At 52.4% G+C, this 15,157-nt stretch overlaps 1 protein-coding gene across 2 annotated transcripts in view; it reads right to left on the reverse strand.

The window, feature by feature from the left end:
- The window catches only part of MIA2 (MIA SH3 domain ER export factor 2), a 2,742,135-nt gene that overhangs the window by 1,119,894 nt on the left and 1,607,084 nt on the right, over window positions 1-15,157 (reverse strand). The window lies entirely within an intron of this gene.

Here is a 15,157-nt window from a genome sequence, read left to right on the forward strand (position 1 = left end):
CACAGGGACTATAACAGATTCCTGAAGTCTACAAGCTAAGATTACTAACCTGTACGCCTCCTCCAGTGTTTTCAGGAGCCTAGGGGCGAGTACCTCAGCGTACTCCTTGTAGAATTCTCCTGGTAGGCCGTCAGCCCAAGGAGTTTTCCCAGACGGCAATGCACGGATGGTGAGCAGCCGCTCCTCGATGGAGAGCTGCGCGACCAGCATTTACCTCCGTTATGCGGCCAGACGAGGCAAACCTATATGAGGCTGAGCCTCTCCGACATCGGCCCGGAAAGGTCTGTTCCGGATGAGTACAGGGTTTCATAATATTTAGAAAGCACCATATTAATCTCCTCTTGCCCATATCTAGTGACCCCCTGATAATCCTGTATAGCACTAATCATCCCCCTCCTGTCTTCTCTGCTGCATAACCATGCCAGCAGCCTACAGGGTTTGTCGCCCTCCACGTGCAGCTTGCGTGTATAATCTGCAAAGTCAAATTTGCTCAATCGATCCAAAGTTGCAAGGCACCATTGTCTCAATTTAGTCAGGTCACTTGCCACCCTTGTGAGGGGTCGGAATAAGAAGACAGACCCAGTGTTGGTGGTTCCACAAAGCTTTTATTCAAATAATAAAAAGGGGTGTGGAAAAATGTTTCACTAGCCCTAACTCTACGAGGGGTTTCCCTGCCTCAACAAAACTAATGAGAGAGGAGTGATTACGGGTAGAGGGTTCGAGAGATGTACCTGTGCGCTATATTGTCCACCTATAAAGTAACTGAGATGATGGGGTGCTGCGTTCACAATTCCACAGAGCCCACCCAAACAAGGATCCGATTTGGTAAAATGATCCAATTGAGTTGGAAGTGTGGTATTGCGCACTGCCAAAAAAGGAGGTCAGTGAGAGGATTCAGAACAGATACACTATGGGCCTCATTACGAGGTGGGCGGTAAGGGGTTAACGGCGCCGGTAAAGGTGCCGGAGCCGTTAACCCCTTACCGCCCTATTACGAGGTCTGCTCGCGGGACCCGCTAAGAACGCCTGGTTTTACCAGGCATCCTTAGCGGGTCCCGCGAGCAGCCCAGCATGCTAACAACGGACCAGTCATTAACAGGCCCGTTGTTAGCATGCTCCCCATTCCCATTGAGCCCTATGGGGGCTCAAATAGGAATGGGGATGGTCCAGGTTCCCTGAATGGGGAAATACTGGGCCCTCCAAGGTCAGAATGGGAACCCGGACCCGAGTTTGGAGGCAGCCATACCGTTATTAAGGGCATGGCTGCCTCCAAACTCGTAATGAGGCCCAATATGTTGGTTTCACAAATATATTTAATCGGATTCTGAACAGCCAAATATATTTGTGAAACCAACATATAGTGTATCTGTTGTCAGAGTATCTTTTCTGAATTCTCTCATTGATATCCTTTTTGGCAGTTCGCGATACCACACTTCCAACTCAATTGGATCATTTAACTAACGAGACAGTCCTTGTCACAATGTCCAAATAAAGGTCCACTGCTGTGTGTCCAAAACCTATTGTGCATCTCACACTTAAATACCACAAACTACTATGGAGTAAAATAATATATTGTTGGATACTTTTCTGCGGCCTTTCTCCACAGCCAACGCTACCAGTTTCAATTGGTACAGTGATACTAAATTACGCTTTTAATGAAGTGTCCTTCCGTAACTGATCTGAAATGAGGCCAACTCAATACCAGGGGACAATCCTCTTGCCTGGACTTTCCTCTCAATTCTGGTCATATATTTTTGTTGTTACTGGTGTCCGGTCTGTGGCAGTGTTGGTTTACTCTTCTACACAGAAATGTCAATCTTGGGTCCCAGAATCACTGGGACAAGGAAGAACAGGGATCTTCCTCTTTCTCAATGGCTTAGACATCATTTTTGTTTTATGTCTATATGCCTGCTCATCAGAACTTTGTTTCTACCAAATGACTGGGAGACTGTATTTTATACCTTGCACATAGGCATAGAGGTATATTTTTCCTAACTGTGCTTTCCTGCTCTGGGAAAGATTAAGTTTACTCTCTCACTTGATTTTGTCAAGTCCCAGGCTCAACAGATCTGCCATACTTGTTCTTTCTTGTGTGGTGGGGTCCCTGCTCCCCTCACTCAAGTGCTCACTTTAACCCCGCCAGACAAATACCTGACTTGATGGCTTCTCTGCTTCTTCCGGGCTCCGGAGCTTGTGTAAGACCCTCACATCTTTAGTAATCTCACTACAGTGAGATAACGGCTTTCCACATACTGTGTGTCCTTGTGCCTCCCAGTCTGCCTCACCACCGCTTGTTTACTCCCATCAGAGTTCCCAGAACATTGCCAACTTCCAGCTGACCTGTATCGCATATATCTCCGACCCTCTTCTTGTGTTACATCTGGTCCGCTGCTTCGGCTCTCCACAGCTGATTGCAGCAATATCTGTATCTTCGGGACTCTCCCTGTCAATGCTTCCCTGCGAAGAGACCTTCCCACTGACAGACGGTTGGTGTGGCTCTGTTGCCACCCATGAAGCCCGGCGACTGCACGAGCAAGAAAAACACCTGCTGCGGCTGCTTCTAGTGCTCCCACAACAACTCTGTGTGAGATCACTAGTTACCTTACTGGCGAATGTAGGACATACTCGTGTCCTTGTGCCCCGCGTCTAGAAGCAGCACTGAACTCGTCTGGCATCAATCATTGTTAAAGACTATTTGCAAACACCAGACAAGCATAGAAGGGGTAGGACCAAGCAAACAGTCATGGAGGCCTGCACCCAGAAAGACGGTGTTGGTACAGTGCAGTTACGGCCGTCTGCAGTTGTGGATTCCGCCCCTGCGTCCATGAGTCAGCAAGGGGAGGACTGGATACTGGTGGCAATTGCAGCAGTGCAGGTGTCCCTGGAGCACAATATCAAGACTGTCACTAATGATGTCGGCCTATTGAGACAGGATGTGCGCTGCCTCGCAGACTGGCTGGGTACAACTGAGGTGCAGGTGTAGGGGAACAGAACTAATATTGCCAGTAATCAGTCGTAAATAGCCACGCTGATAGAGAAGTTGTCTCTGGAACGTTGGGCTGAAGATGCTAAAGGCCAGGCAAGGAGGAGCAACGTACTTATCCTAGGCCTGCCTGAAGGGGAGGAGGGACGAGACTCCATTTCCTACGGGGAAAACTCTGTTGCAGGAGGTGGGCCCCATAGCATTGACCGAGGTTTTCACGGTGGAAGGGGCCCACAGATCCCTAGCTAAATCCCCCTACCTAGACCCCCTGAGACCGCCGATTGTAAGGATTTTGAATTATAAAGATGAAGAACAACAGATACTGGCTTTTTCACGGGATGGAGGTGTGATGGAGCGAGCGTCCTCGAGGTTCACTATCCGGATTACACGCCGCAGGTGCAGAGGAAGTGGGCTGCCTTTTGGCCACACAAAGGAACGGTTCAGTCGGGCCAATTTACATTACATGCTAATCTACCCGACCAAGCTGAAAGTGTTGCACAATGGTCGATCGCACTTCTTCGAGGACACCACAGGGGCACATTCCTGGATGGACTTGATAGGAATCGCACAGTTACCAGCGATACGGATCAATGAGCCTTGATTGCTTGACTTGCAATGTGCTGATGCACAAACTTATCAGCTACAGGGCATATTTGATTGGCGTATTACTGGAGCCTGGCAGATGGCACCCTGGTTCCCTACTTTTTGGGGGGAGAATGAGGGGGAGGAGGGTGAGTCCGCTGCCTTCCCCATTTGTGGCTGAAACTTTTCTATGGACATTGTGGTTTTTGATACCAGTTTCAAGGTATCCACTGCTGGAGATTGGGAACAGTGGCCGTGTAAAGCAGTTTGACCTGAATATGCTTACAGCTATTGGGCCTGTATTACATTGTTGGGGGTTGCTTTGGGTTTTGGGGTGGGATGTTAGTTTTTAAGGTTTGACAGTTGTTCCTGCTCATGGTTTGTACCCCGGGGTTGGCTGGGTGACGGAGTCAGTATTGGTACGGATGTGGCCACTGGGGGACAGGAATGGTGTTGGGGAAGGGCGGCGAAGGGTTTATGGGAATGAGCGAGTCTTGTGGATGAATGAGCATGGCTAGTAACATGCAGGTGGCTACATGGAACGTTTGCAGCCTAAATGGTTATAGCATGCGACTTAGAGTGTTTGCTTATTGTGCTCGAAGGGAGTTGGGGTAGCTATGCTGGCAGGAGACGCACCTTACAAGAGATAGGCAGTACAAGCTTGCCAGGCGATTGGTTGTGCAGCTGTATGGTTCCCCCTATTCTGCATTTGCAAGGGGCGTCCTAGTGTGAAAAGTGCCAACCATTCCCTTTAGGCTCCTGGAAACCAAGTGCGACGATGCGGGTAGGGTGGTGCTAGTCCTCGGGCTCCTGGAAGTTAGGGAAGTTGAACGCATACGTTCCCAATCGCACTGCAACACCCTCTTTTTGTTTCGGTCTACTCAAAGTTATCTCCATATAGAAGTGCCCTGTGGATGGGGGGAAAAGATTTTAACTGCACTCTGGACCCAACTGTGGACAGATCAGATGGGAAATTTAAAGAGCCTGCTCCTCCGGTGATATACTTAACGCAACTGCTGCGGAACTTCAAATTGGCGGATCTATGGAGGGCGACGCATGAGACCGATCGCTCCTTTTCATACTTCTCTGCCCCACATGGGGTAAACACCTGCATAGACTACATCTTTATGGGATGTGACACACTGGGGGAATTCACCAATGTGACTTATAAGGCCAGAGTCCTCTCTGACACGCCCCATTGATGGTTACGTGGCTGGGGAGAGCGAGCAAACCTTTGATTCCTACTTGGAGGTTGAGGCTGGGAGCTCTGCTAGATGACACATTTAGAGAATACCTGTGCTAAGTCAAAGTGATTTTATTTTTACCTCCGTACGGGTAGCGTTGGCAGGATAGGTACTCTTTGGGAAGATTCTAAAAGAGTTGTGCGTGGGGAGGTGATAGGTAAGATGCGAGAAGCGAGCTACAGGACTCCCTCAGGATTACTGAGGCAGAAATTGAATCGACGGAATGCAGGGATGTGGGAATTGGTGGGTGGTATGAGCCTAAATGCATCATCCATTGGTGTTGGCCAACTAACAATACTCCCAACTTGGGCAAACTGTGTCTTTAATGTTTTGTCTCCTGTTACCATTAAAGGCACTATTGGAACATATCAGGAGAGGTGTTCTGCAAATGAAACACCAGTAATAAATGGGTATAGTACTGGGACGAGGGGGCCTTATTTGGAGCTGCAAGATAACTATACACAATGTTCTAGTCCTGTTTCATAACAGTCACATCAATAAAAGATAGGAGGGACCAAACACACGTTGTTGTAGTGGTGTCAGTAGCAGTAGTTGGAATGGTTGTGGCAGACACTGTGGAGGAGTGAGAAGGAAAAGCTGGAGCCGCATGCATAACGCGAAAGGAATATAATCGCAGCAGAAAGAAGACCGAGGACCTGTGTGTACTACATGACAGCAAGAAGGCGAGAGGAAGAAGTGAAGAGAGACCCACAAAAGTGCAAACTTTTAAACTACTATTGAAACCGGCAGGAAACCACTATCCCTGCTCAAGCGCCAGCAGAAACCAGGGATTGGGAGAGTGAAGCCACCTCCGTTTTGTGGGGCACAGCCGAGACACTGGACGGCTAGTTGGAGGCAGGAAGAAGCAGCCAAATGAGTCAGAAGGACTCAGACGAGTTCAGTGCTGCTTCGAGACGCGGGGCACAAGGACACGAGTATGTCCTACATTCGCCAGTAAGGTAACTAGTGATCTCACACAGAGTTGTTGTGGGAGCACTAGAAGCAGCCGCAGCAGGTGTTTTTCTTGCTCGTGCAGTCGCCGGGCTTCATGGGTGGCAACAGAGCCACACCAACCGTCTGTCAGTGGGAAGGTCCAATTTCGCCGGGGGCCTCTCCCACATAGCTCTCTCTAACAACACTGAACAGACAGTCTCCTCCCCACCGACCCACAATATAACAAGGGGCAGGTTCCCAACCTAGCAGGCAAAATACATTTGACAGGAAGACTGAATCTGCCCCCCCCCCGCCTCCTATTAATTCTGAGAGATTATGGGCTAAGAGCAACACAGACCACCATCCACGCACTTCGCCAGCGGCCACCCTTCCTTAGGCCTTCAGCCACACCGCTGGTGATCACAGCGTATCACCTGCTGCAAGGCTCTCTCCACCATGGGGTCAGTTCCCAAAAAAATACAACAAAAAAGGCACAGTCCTTTGTTGAAGTGGCCATTTGCCTCAGAGTTTCCCACTTCTGTTAGGATGACTTCTACCGCGCACCGCTACCACCCAGGGACAGTCTCCAGGCACTCACTTATCTGCAAGAAAGAGGACGGGGTCGGTTAGTGATGGTAGAGGGATAGGATAGATCCAAAACCAAGAGAAACTGGTGTCTTCGTGTGTTGGGTTGCAGACAAGTTGTGTGTGTGTGTAGCGGCATGTTTTATCCATAAGGGGGAGGGTCAATGCCTGGGTATATGTCTGTTATGTTGGGTGTGTGTTTATGTGTTTTTGTCAGGATTAATCAGGTGAGTACAAAGGCAGCGAATATGGCAAGGGAAATGTGCACAAATTCGCACAGTGAATAACCTTGTATCAAACAACGTGCACATAAGAACCACGACTCATATACTAAAACCCAGGAGTGCAGATATAGTGAAACAAAAATACCAATATATGAAAAGGGATGTGGGGTAAGCACTTAGAACCTCCTTATGACTGAAAGGAAAGTCGGCAAACTCCTTACCCACTATGCTATTACAGATACTGACAGCGCTAAGCCCACGTAGAGGGCAAGCAAGGACAGGATCTGCGTGCTGACACTCTGGATGATACTGAATAAGGAACTTAGAAACAGTACTCACGAGAACCGGAAAGACCACTTGAATGTCAGTAAACCCACAAACCCAGTTGATCAAACAGGGACCCAGAAGGCTATAACAGCAATGGGTGGAGGATAACTAAATACCTAAGATCTAAGTCAAGGAGCAAGTAGGAATTGTGATTAAAGAAATAGTGAGGAAAACAAAAGGCATTCACACAGGGACTAGTTACAACAGCACTCCACACCTAAATAATCAAATGGGAAATAAATGCAGAAGTGAAATGGAAAACATGGAATGGATCCCAATAGAAAGTAAGGATCAGGAGCAGGGAAAATGATATCACAAAAGGAAACCTTTCCCACCCATCCAAGGAGAAAAGGCAGGAAGCTAGATCTAAAAAAGGGAAGACTAATGCATCAAGTTTTTCAGTAGCAAAGGGCAGCATCAAAGAAACAGAAAACACAGGCAAATTGGGCTGCATCAAAGGGTAAAGCACAGAGAAAGGCTGCCTGCAGACAGAGGAAGACAGAAAGGGAAATCCAGAAAGCAGAAATCAATTTAGCACATGAATCCGAAATCCAGGGCGGAGGAACAAGAAACAGGAACTAGGAACTAGGCACAAAAGCTAGGAACAAGGAACAAGGGACTAGTCACAACAGGAACACTGCAACGATGACCAGCGCTGGACTGAAGCAAACTGAGGCTTTTAAAGCTGCTTAACGAACACACACCTCAGGTGTGCCGCCTGCTGCACCCTCAGCCACAGGTGTTGCCTATCCTCCACCCAACCTTGTCCTGCAAGGGAGGAGGTGAAGCAGTGAGCCAGGCATTCTGGGAAGCATAGTCATTTGAGTAAAGTAGCATGCTGGCTGCCAAAAAACCTGGAATGGATCCGGAAGGGAAGTAACTTGGAAAATAAGGTTTAAGCGCTCCCAATTCATCACAGCACTGTAGCATTAGGTTCGGAGGAAATGTCCAGTAGGGAATAAACCCCAAAACATGCCCCCAAGTGGCGGGAACGGGAGCGAAGGGAGCGAGTCGTGACAGTTTTATGTGTACATTGAATGGTGTTTAAGGTTATGGTTGTGCACACTGTCTTGTTGTGTCTGTAGAGGTATGGTCCAGTGCCGGGGATTGTTGTTGTATGCAAGTGTTAGTTATGTTGGGTGTGTGTTTGTGTGTACTTTGGCTATGCTCATGGGCGTGTATAGTACAAGGGATGTGTGTAGGAGGGGAGCAGTGGTGGGGGGCTTAATACATTGGGTACTCAAAGTTTTTCTCAGTTGCTAATCTTAACGATTTTATTAAAGTGCGATGCATGGCTAATCTCCACAAATCTAATGTGAAATATGTGTGACACATGGCTAATCTTCTAGGCACTTCGTCACATTAGGATGGAACAAGTTACTTACCTCTAACTGTTGTTCTCCAGCATGGGTCTGGCATGGATTCACATGCTCATGAATATTCCCCGTCAGGCTGGGAATCCTCGGTAAAGAAAAATCAGTATCAGTTTTGTTTCTGATCTGTCTTTCATAGTAGTAACCAATCACTGATCTCTGCGTCATACTGACCACAGCCAATGACTGCCATCTCCCTAAGCCCCGCCTCTGGCAGCCATCCTCAGATTTGGTAGCATGCAAAGTGGCAGTATGACCAAGTGAAGAGCCGCAGAGGGGTAGGCGGGAGGGTTCGCATGTGAATCCATGCCAGACCCATGCTGGAGAACAACAGTTACAGGTAAGTAACGTGTTCCTTCTCCAGCATGGGGTCTGGCATGGATTCACATGCTCATGAATAAAATAATACATAGCAGTACATACATGCACAACCACGGGAGGTGGCAACAGGCTCAACATTAAGCAATAAAACAACTCAACATTAAGCATCTCTTACCTCCTCACCAGGCTCACCTTAAGCGAACAGGTTGCGCAGCACTGCTTGGCCGACCCTGGACTCCTCCCTGGAATCCCGGTCGACGCAGTAGAATTTCGTGAAGGTGTGCGTCAACCTCCATGTAGCAGCCCTGCAGATATCCAGCAGGGGCACACCAGATAGGAACGCTGTGGTAGCTGCGATCGCTCTGGTGGAATGGGCTCTCGGACGGCCGGGCAGCGGTCGGTTTCCCAACCGATGACAGTACATGATACAGCCGGAGAGCCATCTGGAAATGGAAGCCTTTGAGACAGCCTTCCCCTGATTGACAGGTCCAAAGTTCACAAAAAGTTGTGACGTCTTCCGAAAACACTTCGTGCGGTCCACGTAGAACTTCAGCGCTCTAACCACATCCAGCGAGTGCAAAGTCCTTTCAGCCGGCGACAAAGGCGACGGGAAGAAAACAGGCAACACCAAGGGTTCGTTGAGGTGGAAGTCGGACGGCACCTTGGGCATGAAGGAGGGGTGCGTCCTGAGCACTACCCTCGTGTCGTGAAAAGTCAAGTACGGGGGCTTGCAGGAAAGGGCCTCGATCTCTCCCACCCGTCGTGTGGAGGTGGTGGCCACAAGAAACGCTGTTTTCCACGACAAGAACTTCAACGGAGCTGAGTGCAGAGGCTCCAACGGAGGTCCCATGAGCTTGGTCAGCACCACGTTGAGCTCCCACGCCGGGAACAATCTGAACAGTCCCTTCATGAATTCTTTCACCAGACGATGAGACCACAAAGACGTCCGTCCCGTGGTTCTGGTGTATCGGGAGATCGCAGCAAGATGAATCTTGATGGAAGCGTGCACCAGTCCAGCCTTGGCCAGCGTCAGTAGGTACGGCAGTACTTGAGGGGCCGTAATCCGTAGAGGGTTAATCTTCTGTGCGTGGCACCAGACAGAGAACCTCTTCCATTTGTGTCCGTAGCATTTAAGAGTTGAGGACGCCATGGCCTTTGCAAGAACCTCTCTGCAGTCGGCCGGTATGTCGTAACCTCCAAACTCTAACGCTGCACGAGCCAGGCCTGCAAGTTCAGCGACTTCGGGTCGTGATGGAGGATGGCGCCTCCTTCCCTGGAGAGAAGATCTGCGTCCACTGGCAGCTTGATTGACGGGGACACTGACAAGTCCAGAAGGTCCGGGAACCATATCTGCCTCGGCCACGCAGGTGCGACGAGGATCATCCTGAACCGTGACCTCTTGAGCTGGTTGATGAGCCGGATCAGCAACGGCAATGGAGGGAACGCGTATAGAAACAGGCCCTCCCAGGGGAGCGGGAAAGCATCGCCCATGCTCCTTCGCTGGGGAAACCTGCTGGCGCACCTCCGGCACTTGGAGTTTGTCGCCGTCGCGAACAGATCGATCTGGGGTGTGCCCCACCGTCGGAAGAGGCGATCCACTAGATCCTGTCGTAGTTCCCACTCGTGGCACCAGCGCAGCTCTCTGCTGAGCGAGTCGCCGATGGTGTTTTTTATTCCTGCCAGATGAAACGGCACCAGAAACATCCCTTGGGCGACGGCCCAATGCCACAGATCCTGCGCCTCCTTGGACAGGGCTGGGGATCTGGTACCGCCGTGCTTCCTGATATTAAACATGGTGGTGGTGTTGTCGGTGAAGATCCTCACCACCATGCCCTTGAGGGATGGAAGAAAGGACCTGAGGGCCCAAAACACTGCACGGAGCTCCAGGACGTTGATATGGAGGGACTTCTCCGTCGGAAGCCAAAGGCCTCTCACGTGCAGATTTTCAGTGTGCGCTCCCCACCCTTCCAGGGAGGCATCCGTGGTCACTGTCTTCTGGTGGCCCGGGGTCTGGAAGTCCATGCCCGCCGTCAGATGCGCGCGGGTGCCCCACCACCGGATCGCTCGTCGGAAACTCTCGTCGAGTGTGATCCTGTCCTCGAAGCTGCCCGTCGTCTGGATCCAGCGAGCGTCCAGGAACTCCTGTAACGGGCGCATCCGAAGCAGATGAGATAAATGCAAGAAGACATCATTCCGAGGAGGGATTTGATGGACCTCACCCTGGCCGCGTCCGCAACAAGCATCTGCTGCACTTTGCCCAAGATGGCCCTCATCCTTTCCTCCGACGGAGAGGCCAGAAGCGCCACTGTGTTGAGTTTCGCTCCCAGAAACAGTGCGTCTTGCGCGGACACCAGGTGGGACTTGGCGTAGTTTATGGAGAATCCCAGGTCCGTGAGTAGTTGGACGGTCCTCGCCGTGTGCTCCGTGGCGAGCTCCCTTGTCGTTGCTCGGATGAGCCAGTCGTCCAGGTAGGGATAGACGTGGATCCCCTCCAGGCGCAGCCGCGCCGCCACCGGTGCGAGGCACTTGATGAAAACACTGGCTGCCTATCCTCAATCCGAAGGGAAGGGCTCTGAACTGGTAGTGACGCCCGTGGAACACGAATCTGAGAAACTTTCGGTGTCCTTTTAGGATGGGGATATGGAAGTAAGCATCCTCCAAATCCAACGACGACAGGAAATCGCCCTCCTCCAGCTGACCCAGGACGTGCTGGAGGGTGACCATCCGGAACTTCTGTGCCTTGATGAATTTGTTCAGTCGTAGGTCCAGGATGGGACGCCATCCTCCTGTCTTCTTCTTCACGAGGAAGTATCTTGAGTAAACTCCGGAGCCCCGAAGCCTCTTTGGGATGAGCTTGATGGCGCCTTTCTTGAGCATCGCCTTTACCTCCAAGAAAAGTTGAGGGACGTGATGTTCCTTCCTGGCCACGGGGGTGGGGGGGGACCCGCGGGCACATCTTTATAAACTTGAGCGCGTGACCCTGGGCCAGGGCGTCCAGCACCCAACGGTCGGTGGAGATGGACTCCCACACGCTGACGAAGTTCGCCAGCCGGCCTCCCACCGGGATGCTTCGGTGGGGGCCCGACCCCACGGCCGGTTCAGTCCTGCTTCGACGAGGCTTTGCCGCCTTGTCCTCCCTGGCGACAACGGCGGGGTCCACCCGACTTGCCTCGTTCCCTGTAGGCTTCATGCGACGACGAACGGGCCGCTTGACGGTAGGTGGAATATCCGCCGCCGGAACCTTTGGAGGCACCCTGCTTGCCTCCGGTGCTCCGAAAGGGCGGCCGTCGTTGCTGGAGAACACCAAGAGCCAGAGCCGTCTCTGTGTCCATCTTGATGGCTTGTAGGGAATCGTCCACTGTTTTCCCAAACAGGTTACTCCCGTCGAACGGCATGTCCAAAACTCTGGTCTGCACGTCCTGCTGGAAGTCTGTTGTCTTGAGCCATCCACGCCGTCTAAGGCACACGACGTTGCCCAACTGGCGAAACCCGGTGTCAGCGATGTCCATCGCTATCGTAATGGCGTGGTCCGACGCCACATCTCCTTCCTGCAAGATCTCTAGGGCCTCTGCCCTCTTGTCGTCTGGTAGGAAGTCCAGCAGGGGGGCGATCTTGTACCACAACTCCCTGTCGTAGCGGGCTACGATAGCCAAGGCGTTGGCAGCCTTAATCGTCGTCGCTGCCGATGAGATGACTCTGCGTCCCATCGTGTCCAATTTCTTTCCCTCGCCGTCCGGGGCAGAGGTTGACGTAGAGGCCGATGGCGCCCCCCCGCTTTCTTCCTGGCCGCTGTGGAGACGACTGAGTCCGGGGTCGGCTGTGCCCAAAGGCACAAGGAGGCCGCGTCCGGGACCCGGTACTTCTTCTCGTACCGATCCCTTCTCGCAGGCGTTGTGGATGGGTTCTTGAGGAGGGCGAGACCCTCATCCCAGATATCGTACAGTAGAGGTACAGCGAGGACCGTCTTCCTCTTGGTCTCGTGCCGTTGATAAAGGAAACCTTCCTTCTCTTCCGGGCAGAGCTGGAAAAGCTCGGATGGCCTGGCGATCATGGCATGAAACTATCCAATCTCGTCGGGTGGGGAAGCCCGGGGAGGAGGTGACGACGGAAGATCCTCGTCGTAAACTTCGTTGTCTGTACCCGTCGCGGCCGTGTCCGTCCCCGTATCATCCCCACGGGTTGTGGACGGGGAGGAGGGCTGAGCAGGGCGCGATGGTTGAAAAGGAGGTGGAGGATGAATCCTTCTTCTCTTAGGAGGAGGGCTCCCAGAAGGGCCTGTCTCCGGGTCCCCTGTCGGAAGCGGTTCCTCCGTTGGTGGTAACAGCAATCTCGTCCTTATCTCCGAGCATAAGGACTGTGTAGCCAACAAAATGGGCGCCGAGTTGTCTTGCGGCACTGGTTGAGGGGATTCCGACGGGCGGTCAGGAACCGCGTCGGCACCCTTGACGTTCTCGTTGTCTCCTTCGTCGGGGTCCCTCCCGACGGGCTGGTCTTCCACGCCAGTGCCGTGGCTTAAGACTTCGATCAGCTCCTTCTCAGAGGTTGAGGCCGAATCCACGATGGCCTCCTGCCCCCCTTTTTCTTCTCCGTCGGAGGTTTCACGGGGTCCTGTCGATGGGCTTGAAAGAGGACTCCCTCCGCGGTGGCAGGGAGACTGTGGGCCCCGAGGTCGCCTCCACTGGTGTAGCCTCCACAGGCTGAGCCAGGGCCGCCGCGACTGTCTCGATAGAGGCCTTGGCAGGGTGGATAAAGGCTTTCACCACCTTAGGTGTGTTCACCGCGTTCTCCTTGGGGGAAGGGTCACCGCCTCGCTCCCCCTCCAATGGGGCCTTCGAGCTCGACCGGGGCCTCTCCAGAAGCTTCGCCGGGTGCTCGGACTTCCTCTTACCCGAGCCAGAGCCAGAGCGTTGGCTCGTGGTTGATGGCACCGGGGAGGTTGCGCCCTGCCTGGCAGCCGAAGAGCCCGACCGTTCGGCGCTCCCGGTGCCAGCAGACTCGCGGTGCTTGGCCTTCTGTTGGGCCCCCGTCGCCGGGGCGCCCTCAAAGGTCTCAGAAGACCGCTCAGACTTCTTTTTCTCACCTGACGGGCTCTTACCTTTCAGCCAGTTGGCGAGACGCAGATGGCGGTCCTTCATGGTCCGCTCCGACATGTTGCCGCAAAACGCACAGTCCTTCTCCACGTGCGTCTTGTCCTCATGCAGGCAGTAGAGGCAAAGGGAGTGTTCGTCCTCCTTTAAGACATTCTGAAGCTGGCATCCAGGGCAGACCCTGAACAGCTTTCCGGCCGTCGAGCTTCCCTTCTCCTGGGCCATGTCCGAGATGGGCCTGAGAAACCTCTGGAGTTCTCCAAAAGCGTGGCTCGACGAAATCTTCACCATTGAGGGGCGTAGAAGAATCTGACACGGGTCCCTGTTGATCGGATAAAGAAATGGTGGAGCTTGAGGCTCTTTTGACCGAAAAGAAAGAATTTTCCTATGAAAAAGCATGCAAACGCACTAAAGCTCGAGAGCAATAGCACGAGGATCCCAACACTTGAACGTGCAGTAAAAATCTGAGGATGGCTGCCAGAGGCGGGGTTTAGGGAGATGGCAGTCATTGGCTGTGGTCAGTATGACGCAGAGATCAGTGATTGGTTACTACTACGAAAGAGATCAGAAACGAAACTGATACTGATTTTTCTTTACCGAGGATTCCAAGCCTGACGACGGGGAATATTCATGAGCATGTGAATCCATGCCAGACCCCATGCCGGAGAAATCGCACAAGACTGCCTGCCCAGGATTGTCATGCTGTCCACTCCAACGGTCACTCCCCGCTGACTCATCCACTCCATTTCTCGACTGTAGGGTCATCCAGGGCTGCCCAGTGTGGGCCAGCCTGTGAAGAGGTTTTCTGCACTGCTGCTGCACCAAAACAACAAACGTGATCTGCAGTGTTTTACTGTGGGGCCACCAGGGCTCTCACGGCAAGTATTAACCATGCTGCACTCTAGTCTTGGCCTCTGACAGCAGCCGCCCTCTGCAAGCAAGAGGTATCCTCCCAGCACAGGGACGTTCCCCTGAAGCCTCCCACCACCTCTGGGTCGGTGCTACAGGTGCTCACTGTGTACCAGGGCTGCAGCGGAGCACCCGTTGCTGTACCCCGGTCTCCCGGTCACTGGTGCCAAAGAGTATGCACCGCTCCTCTGCCTCTCCAGCTCCAGGTCTCGCCAGCGTTGAGCAGTGTTTCTCATCCACACCACTCTCCACCCCCATTTAAATGGTGGCCACCATTTTGGTGTGTTCCGATGCTGCTCCATGGATGCAGTCCCGGGCGACCACGGGGTTCCCACACAGCACTGTCGGGATATATCTGCTCCGGCATGCGCCAAATCAAGTAGAGCTTCACAGAATTAACTTTAAAGAAGTTTAACGGGCTAATCACTGAAGGATCAAACAGGAGCACAGAAGGCTGCCGGCCATGCCTCCAGTGTGGTTACCTGGTTAAATGAAAAGGAAGAACTCAGGGCCTCAATGCAACCAGTGGAAGCCCGACCAAAATATATATGGGGACCTTTCAAAGCATATATATCAGGTACGGTGTGAC

This window comes from Ambystoma mexicanum, chromosome 14 (assembly GCF_040938575.1).
Source record: "Ambystoma mexicanum isolate Mex_15411 chromosome 14, UKY_AmexF1_1, whole genome shotgun sequence".
In the NCBI taxonomy this organism is placed as follows: Eukaryota; Metazoa; Chordata; class Amphibia; order Caudata; family Ambystomatidae; genus Ambystoma; species Ambystoma mexicanum.